Source organism: Dasypus novemcinctus, chromosome 5 (assembly GCF_030445035.2).
Source record: "Dasypus novemcinctus isolate mDasNov1 chromosome 5, mDasNov1.1.hap2, whole genome shotgun sequence".
Lineage (NCBI taxonomy): Eukaryota > Metazoa > Chordata > Mammalia > Cingulata > Dasypodidae > Dasypus > Dasypus novemcinctus.
This window is the reverse complement of record NC_080677.1, coordinates 167720628-167730111: the sequence shown is the minus strand read 5'-3', so window position 1 is coordinate 167730111 and position 9484 is coordinate 167720628.

Here is a 9484-nt window from a genome sequence, read left to right as displayed (position 1 = left end):
TTCCTCCTTATGTTTGTTAACTGGCAATGTAAGCTTAGTTCATATGTACTAAACAAGCACCCTCTGCCCGATTTTGTCAACATTCCCACAGGGAACCAAATATCTAACTAAGCAAAGGAAATCTTCAACACAAAATTCACAATTAAAACGTTAATTGAGATTTAATATGTGTACCTTTTTAAAAAAGCTTAATGTTTACTCAGCACCTACGGGGCAAGCATTCTTCCAGGGCCAAGGATGCAACCCTGAGGCGGGGAGGGCGGTAAACAGACAACAGAGTCTTTCCCCACCGAGCATTCGGGACACCAGGCCCTCGAGGATGAGGAGGGGTGGGCTCATGCGAGGCCACACGTTTTCATTAGTGCAGTTTTAGGTTTACAGAAAAAAATTCACAGATAGTACAAAGTGCTTGAGGACACCCTCAGATGCAGTTTTTTCCCCATTATTAACATTTTGGATTAGTGTGGTGCCTTTGTTATATTGATGAAATAATATTATAATTATAGTGTTAATTATTGTCCATAGTTTACATTAGGGTTCACTCTTTGTACAGTTCTTTGGATTTTAAATATTTTTCTGGTAACATATATACAACCTGAAATTTCCCATTTTATTATCTGCTTTCAATTGTACAGCTCAGTGGTCCTAATACTTTCACATGCTGTGCCACCGTCAGCACCAGCCGACGCCGTAACTTCCGTTGCCCTAAATAGGAACTCCATGCCAGGGCAGCAGGCCTCTCCACCCCCACCCGGCCCTTGGCAATCTGTATTCTAGCTTCTGACTTTGTGAATTTGTAAATTCTGATTATTTCATAGAATTGATATCATACAATATTTCTCCTTTTGAGTCTAGTTTATTTTAACTCAACATGATATCTTTAAGATTCATCCATGTTATAGTGAACATCAGACCTTCATTCCTTTTTACAGCCAGATAATATTTCATTGTATGTATATGTTACATTTGTTTATCTATCATCTGCTGATGGATCTTTAGGTTACTTCCATCTTCTGGCAATTGTGAATAATGCTGCTGTGAACCTCAGCGTGCAAATCTGTTTGAGTCTCTACTTTCAATTCTTCTGGGCATAATCCTCAGAACTGGAACTGCTGAGTCATAAGGAAGTTCTCTGTTTAACTTTATAAGGAACAGCCACAGTTTTCCACAGTGGCTCCACCCTTTTACATTCCACCAATAATGAATGAGAGTTCCTGTTTTCCATATCCTCTCCATCAGTTTTTCTTGATTTCCTCTTCGGAATGTCCATTTCTGGTATACAGAAAACCTGTGATTTTTAAATGTTGATCATACCCTGCTACTTTGCAGAATTCATTTATTAGATCTAATAGCTTTGTGAATTTTTCAGGATTTTCTGTATATAAGATAATGTCATCTGCATTGAAGAAAGGTTTACTTCTTCCTTTCCAATTTGGATGCCCTTTTTTAAAAAAATTAAATCAATTTATTTTTATTGATACATATTAATAAAGCATAAATCCATCCAAAGTATACCAACAATGGTATTTGATGTAATCACGTATTTGTACATTCATCACTTCAGGTATTCTTAGAGCACTTTCATTATTCCAATAATAATAAACAAAAAACAAACAAAAACTCATCACCTCTCAATCTCTCTATGCTTCCCCTGCCATACATAGCTGCTATTCAGTTTCCTTGTCTCTAGTATATTTGTATTTATACTTTGTAAAAAGTCATATATGTAATATTACCCATATTTGTGTTTTAATAACACAATCTTAGAGTCTCATATCACAGTTTTTATTTTTTCTTCTAGTAATATACATGACCTTGGACTTTCCTTTTTTTTAAGGAAAGATTTATTTATTTATTTATCTCCCCTCCCCACCCCACCCCACCCCACCCCACCCTAGTTGTCTGTTCTCTGTGTCTATTTGCTGTGTCTTTCTTCTTTGTCCGCTTCTGTTGTCAGCGGCACAGGAATCTGTGTTTCTTTTTGCTGTGTCATCTTGTTGTGTCAGCTCTCCGTGTGTGCGGCGCCATTCTTAGGCAGGCTGCACTTTCTGTCGCGCTGGGCGGCTCCCTTACAGGGCACACTCCTTGCGTGTGGGGCTCCCCTACACGGGGGACACCCCTGCGTGGCAGGGCACGCCTTGCACCCATCAGCACTGCGCATGGGCCAGCTCCACACTGGTCAAGGAGGCCTGGGGTTTGAACCGTGGACCTCCCATGTGGTAGGCAGACGCCCTAACCACTGGGCCAAGCCAGCCACCAGTCTTTCCTTTTCAAACACTGTCATACCCATACAATACCATTGCTAGTTACAAACACCGTGATATGCTTTAACCATTTCTATTCATTTCCAAGGATTTACAAACAACATTTTTACCAATTCTGCACAGATTAACTCTCAGTTTTCCATCCTCTACCCTGCTTCTATTTTCTAGTGATCTATAATTAATTATTAGTACCACAAGTTTACACAATATGTTTAGTTCATAATAGCATAATCAGGGAAGCAGATTTGGCTCAATGGATAGAGCATCCGCCTACCACATGGGAGGTCCAGGGTTCAAACCCCGGGCCTCCTGACCCGTGTGGAGCTGGCCCATGTGCAGTGCTGATGCGTGCAAGGAGTGCCCTGCCACGTAGGGGTGTCCCCTGCGTAGGGGAGCCCCACGTGCAAGGAGTGCACCCCTGTAAGGGGACCTGCCCTGTGCAAAGAAAGTGCAGCCTGCCACACACACACACACACACACACACAGAACTGACACAGCAAGATGGAGCAAAAAAAGAGACACAGATTCCCAGTGCCACTGACAAGAATCCAAGTGGACACAGAAGAACACACAGCAAATGGACACAGAGAGCAGACAATAGGGTGGAGGTAGAGAAATAAATAAAAATAAATAAATCTTAAAAAAAAATAGCACAATCACTCAGTGTTTTTTCTTTTGTGTCTAACTTGCTTCACTCAATGCCCTCCAGTTTCATCCATGCTTTCATATGCTTCACGGCTTCATTTCTTCTTACCACTGCATAATATTCCATCATGTCTATACACCACAATTTGTTTATTCATTCAAAAGTTGATGGACACCTGATTAGTTTCCAACTTTTGGCAATTATGAATAATGCCGCAATGAATGTCAGTGTGCAGATGCCTGTTCATGTCACTGCGCTCAGTTCTTCTGGGCATACACCTAGCAATGGTATTGCCGGGTCACATGACAAGTCTATACTCACCTCCCTCAGGAACTGCCAAACAGTCCTCCACAGCGGCTGTGCCATTCTACATTCCCACCAACAGTGAATAAGCATTCCTATCTCTCCACCTCATCTCCAACATTTACAGTTTTCCCACTTTTTAATAGTGTCCATTCGAATAGATGTGAAATGATATCTCATTGTAGTTTCAATTTGCATTTCTCTAATTGCTAGTGGTGCCAAACATTATTTCGTGTGTTTCTTCATCATTTGTATTTCTTATTTGGACAATTGTCTTTTCAAGTCTTTTGCCTGTTTTTTAATCTGGTAGTTTGTCTTTTTATTGTTGAGGTGTACGATCTCTTTGTATATCATGGCTATATTATATATTAAACCCCAGTTTAGATGACTTTTATTCCTTTTTCTTGTCTACTGTCCTTTCCTTTCTAATGAACTCTATTTAGTATCGCTTATAGGGTAGTTCTAATGGTGAGGAATGTCTTAATCTCATCCTAATTTTTGAAAGAGAGTCTCACTAGATATGAACGTCTTAGTTGGCAATTGTTTTCTTTCAGTACTTTAAATATCATCCCACTGCCCTTTTTGACTCCACTTTTTTAATGAGAAATTGGCCCTTAATCTTATTGGGGCTGTCTTGAACGTGACACAGAGCTTATGTCTTGTAGCTTTCAGAACTCTTTCCTTGTCTTTGGCATTCAACAGTTTGACTCATATGCGTTTGGGTATGGTTCTCTTTGAGATAACCCTGTTTGTGGTTTACTGGTCTTCTTGAATGTATATATTTATGTCTTTTGTTAAATTTGGGAAATTTTCTACCATTATGTCTTTGACTATTCCTCTGCCCCTTTCTCTCTTTCTTCTTCTGGGACTCCCATAATTGGTATATTGGTATATGCTCAGTTGTGTCCCATAGGTCTCTTATGCTCTGTTTAGTTTTTCAAATTCTTTTTTAAAAATTTCTGCTCCTCAACCTGAATAATTTCAATATTTCTATCTTCAAATTCAATTATTCTTTTTTCTTTCAGCTCCAATCTGCTGTTAAAACACTCTAAGGAATTTTTTACTTTGGTTATTGTGTTCAACTCCAGTGATTCTGTTTGCTCCTTTAAAAAAAAATCCGCCTCTTTATTGAGATTCTCATTTTGTTCATTTATTTATTTTTCCTGAAGTTCTTTAGTTCTTTCTCCATTTTCTGCTTTCCTTTAGCTCTTTGAGCATACTGAAGATAATTTTTAGGAAGTCCTTATCTTGTGTGTCCAAAGTTTGGTTTTCTTTGTTGATGATTTCGGAAATTTTCTTCTATTTCTTTAGATGGCTCATCAGATCCTGTTTCTTTGTTTTGTAATCTTTTGTTGCACAGTACACATTTTAATATTTTGAAGTATTAATTCTGGAATTTAGTCCCTGAGTTATCTGTTCCTTAAGCTTGTATGCCGGTAGTGGTATGACAGATTTCCTTTAGAGCCAGGAGCTAACAGAAGAAATACTCAAAGGAAAAAAAAAGCCTTCATTGGCTTCATAAATAGGCTTGTGTTGGCTGATTTTCTCCTTCAAAATTTAGCATGCCTACCAAGAATACCAGGGCAAAAGCACAGGCTCTTCTCTGTCTGTTTGCTTTCTGAGCTTGTGTCCTGTCTTGGGCATTTACTCTTGGTGTTAGGACTTCCCCTATTTACAGGGATCCAAATGCTCCCTCTACTTCCTTTGCAGTAGATTCCTGTTACTCCAACCCTCTTACTGTTTCCTGGAGCTTTAAGGAAGATGGCTTTGCCAGTTCTTGCTAGTTGTTCAAAGCATCTGTGGGGAGATGGATTTATGCCACCATCTTGGTCAACTGGAAGCCTTACCTTATTTATTTGTTTTATCCTTCATATTTTAATCTATTTTAAAGAAAATTGCTGATGTTAGCCACTGCAAAACTCTTCACACTTAACAAAGTTAATAATTCCTTGGTGTTATCTAACATACAGTCCATACTTAAATTTCTTCAATTGCCCCCCCAAATGTCCTGCACAGCTGGTTTGTCCAAACATCCTTGAGTCCAAGGCCGTGTATTGCGTATGGTTGTCATGTCCCTTTAGTCGGAGTGTAATGATACAGAACTTGGCCAATCATCTTGCTGAATTGTCTGCCTTTTGAGCATTGCCTCTTTTCCTCTTCATGGTATTATTTAGTTTATAACTCAGTATGTCAAATTATCTGTAAACTGGAATTTAGTTCCAGCATCTTGATTTGAATCTAGTTAAACATTTTCAGATAGAATGTGTTGTAAGTGATGTGTGTTTCATACTGCATTGTATCAGGAACTACTTGAGAGCTGGTTGCCCTGCCATCACTGATGTTAAAAATTGACCACCAGATTAGGGAGGGGACAGCCCGTCCCTCCATTATATGTAATTTGTCTCTTTGTAACCAGGAAATAATCTGTGTGGTGCACTTTGCACCATATACATGTAAACTTCCCAGTCAACCATTCAGGTAATGGTTTTAAAAACAATGTGTAATCCATGTCTGAAAACATAAGTTCACTAGACATTGCAAAATGATGGCTTATTTTCTAATTTTAGCCTTCCATGTGTGATGAGTAGCTGGCAGTCCTGTGAAGTAGAGATTTCCCTGTGAACGGGGGTCATAGTGTCTTCTGAAATACAGCTCATATTGAAAGGACAGAGATGTAGGCATTTAATTTTCCCTATGAATTTTGATTTTTGAAGGAAATACATTCAATAGCCAATTCAAGTGATAACAATGAATGTTTTCTGGTTTTCTCCTTTTTGGAGTATTACCATGGATTCGTGGGGTGTTATAAATTTAATGTTTCATTAAACAACAATCATATCACTGTCTTCTTTCAACCCTCAGATTGTGCAGTTTTGGCTTTTTGGCCAGTGGAAGACCTTGGAAGCTGAGTTTTGGGTCCTTCTGACATGACTCCATTGTGACTTTGGTTAGGAAAATTTTCTTGAAGAGAGCACAGAGATCAATTTCTAAGACAAAAATTTGATGAAATGGACATCATGAAAACAAAAACAAAAGCAAGCCTTCATTCTTCACAAGGCACAGCTAAGATAACAAAAAGGAACTTACAAAGTGGCCCTCCGGTCAGTGAAGAAGGGCCGGGAGCTCAGGGCAGCCCGCTGTCCGTTTGTGTGGACGAAGCTGTGGGGAGCACAGCCGTGGCCCGCACACAAGCGTTGTGGTGTCTTCCTTTGCACTGCCAAGGCGGAGCTGAGCACTTTCATGGGCTGCAGGACCCACGAAGCCCAACATAACGACCCTCCGACCTTTCACAGAAACAGCCTGCAGACCCCTGCTCTGGACCACACAGTCTCGAGTTACAGTAGCAGGACTGTTTCTGCTTGATGTTGCTTCATGTGTTCATCTTGTTTTTCCAAATAAATTATTACTGCTGCTTAAGACAGGAACTGTGTCCTACGTTTTGTCTGTGTCTTTCACAGACTCGGGGCATGTATAGGTGTTGGTGGGCTTATCTGCTGAAAGATTGTATCTTCTCAGGTATTGTGATTTGCTTTGGTTTTTTAGACACAGTATCTACTAATCTGAAGTACTGCAGTGTCAGGACACATGTGTCTCCTAAGGTGTTGGAAGACAGTGTGCTCTCTCTGGGAATGTGCCCTGAGAGGAGAGCCTCTGCCTTCACACTGTGTTACGGAGGAGACCTTTCATTGCTGCCTTGTGCAGCTTTGTCTTAGAGAAGAGAATTATTTCTGTCCATCCACTCCCTGAAACAATTCAGTGCTTCTGTAACACTGACCAGGCTGAATGAGATGACTTAGTCTTTAGAATGAACTTTCTGTGCAGGAAAAGCCTCTGAACTTGCACGGGGGAATGGTAAGGTCAGCATCTGTGGTTCTCAAGGGCTTTTGCTCGGTTTGACAGAGAAAGGGTGGTTTTCAAAATGTCACACCTATGGCCACCAACTCCACATCAAGGATACAATTTCTATTACTAGAATCACAATAGTTCTATAGTAGAATCCCAGTAAGTCCACTCTAATCCATATTTTATTCCTCCATCCTGTGGACCCTGAGATGGTGATGTCCACTCCACCTCTAAATCGAGAGGGGCCTTAGATCCCACATGGCTGATGGATGGGATTCTCCTGCTTGCAGTTGTAGGTACTCTCAGTTCCCTGGTGTGGTGTCTGACCATCCTCACCTCCCTGTTAGCTGACCTGGGTAAGTCCAACAAGCCGGAAAGTAGGATTTGCAACTCTGCTGAGGTCATGGCTGGTTCAGAGATTGAAATCTCCCGGGCATACAACAACCACAGCGCCAACCACAGGTTCAGTAGGGCAGGGAGAGGGAAGAAGAGATGTGACGTGGGGGCATTTTCTGGACTTGCAGTTGTCCTAAATGATATTGCAGGACCAGATGCTGGACATTATGTACCCTGCCATAACCCACTGAATGGACTGGGGAAGAGTGTGAACTACAATGTAAGCTATAATCCATGCAGTGCAGCAGTGCTCCAAAATGTATTCACCAAACGCAATGAATGTGCCACAGTGATGGGAGAGGTTGTTGATGTGGGAGGAGTGGGGGTGTGGGGTGTGGGGTATACAGGAACCACACCTGTTTTTTAATGTAACATTTTTTGTGATCTATGTTTCTTTAAAAAAAAGACAATTAAAAAAATACATTAAAAAAAAAATTAAGAGTGAGAAATTCCTGGGAGCAGCAGTCTTAGTGAACCTCCATACTTACATAGGTTTTAATTTTGTGCGCCCATTATGTTCTCACAGTAAAGAACCAAGAAAAGCATCCTCCTGTTTCTGGAAGAGTGAGGGGTTAAGTAAACATTAAAAAAATAAAATCACATCCAGATTGGAAAGAGCATTAAAAATTAGTGTACAGTTTAGCCCAAGGAAGAGCATCCCTGGGCCTCAAATGAGAACATCTGCTGCAAGGCCGGCGGCAGGCAGCCTCTTTAACAGCGCGCTGTGTGCAGAGCTCCTCCTGGATGTCCGCATTACAGGTTTCACTAGATTCCAGCTAAAGGAAGATCTGTGCCTGTCTCCGCGGATGGTGGGAGGATGTGGCCCCTCCGCTGGCCCTCCTCATCCAGAGGGTGTGAGTCCTGTCACCTTGCTCTGAAACAGTGAGGGACAAACCTGTCTGTCTCCATGGTTAGCATTCATTTTGCATGTGTATTAATTACAGTTACTGTTAGGTTCTCTGCACATCACTGTTTAGCTACAGTTTTTGAAGTAGTGAAATCTGTGTGGAACTAAAGTCTATCGAATAAACACAATTCTGTGCAACAAGCCAGTTATTTCTTATGCTATTGTTCATAAATAATTAAGCACTGTGAAATGAATACTTAAAGAAATATGGAACATTAAAGTAATGCACCATTTGCTTAAGTTGATTCAGTTAGCAAGATTTACTCTAACTGTAAATTATTTCAAAATGACTGCAGTATTCCATAAATTTAATGCACGGATAATTTGGCAAGCAGCCATTAAAAAAAACAAACCAGGAGAAGCACTAGTTTCATCTACTTTCTCTAAGTTAGAATTGTAAACCATTTAGCTTTGCCATATTGAAGACGTTTGTAGACATTCTAATATATCTGATAAATATTAATATTTCTGTAACTTATACCTGAGTTTTATATATTTCTCTATGTACTCACACACACACACACACACACACACATATACACATGCAAATCATTTAAAAAGTTCTTAGTTTACGAAGAATTTTCCTCCTCTTTCTTACTGTTGGTTTGTAAGTTTTAAGCCTTGGAAGCCCGAAGTGGGTCATGGTTTTTCCGCCCTGGGACTCCAGCTCCCGGGTTAGTTCCATTTTGATGAAATCTGTCATTGATAAAAGAGAGTTCAAGCTTCTCTAAACCAATTAAAATGTTTTGCCTCAGGAGGTAAATAAAAGCACATGATAGAACTAAAGCAGACTGGAGAGTGGTAATCAGTGTAGCAGTTCAGTATTGAACAGTATCGAACGCCATAACAATAACACCTAATAAATCATTCTGAAAGGGGCATTGGATATATTTTTTCAAGGACAATTCAAGTATACTCATGAGGATCAAAAGATGCCTATGTTATTTTTATGGTCTATTTTAGAAAGTATTGACAATTTCTTTTAAACTTTAAATTCCTATAATATTTGAGACATTCCTCAAAAAACTGAAATCTGTCATATTATGCTTAGATACATTATGAATTGGGATATAAATTAATTTAGAGATTTATGCAAATTTATTTGGAATCCTACTTAAATAATTT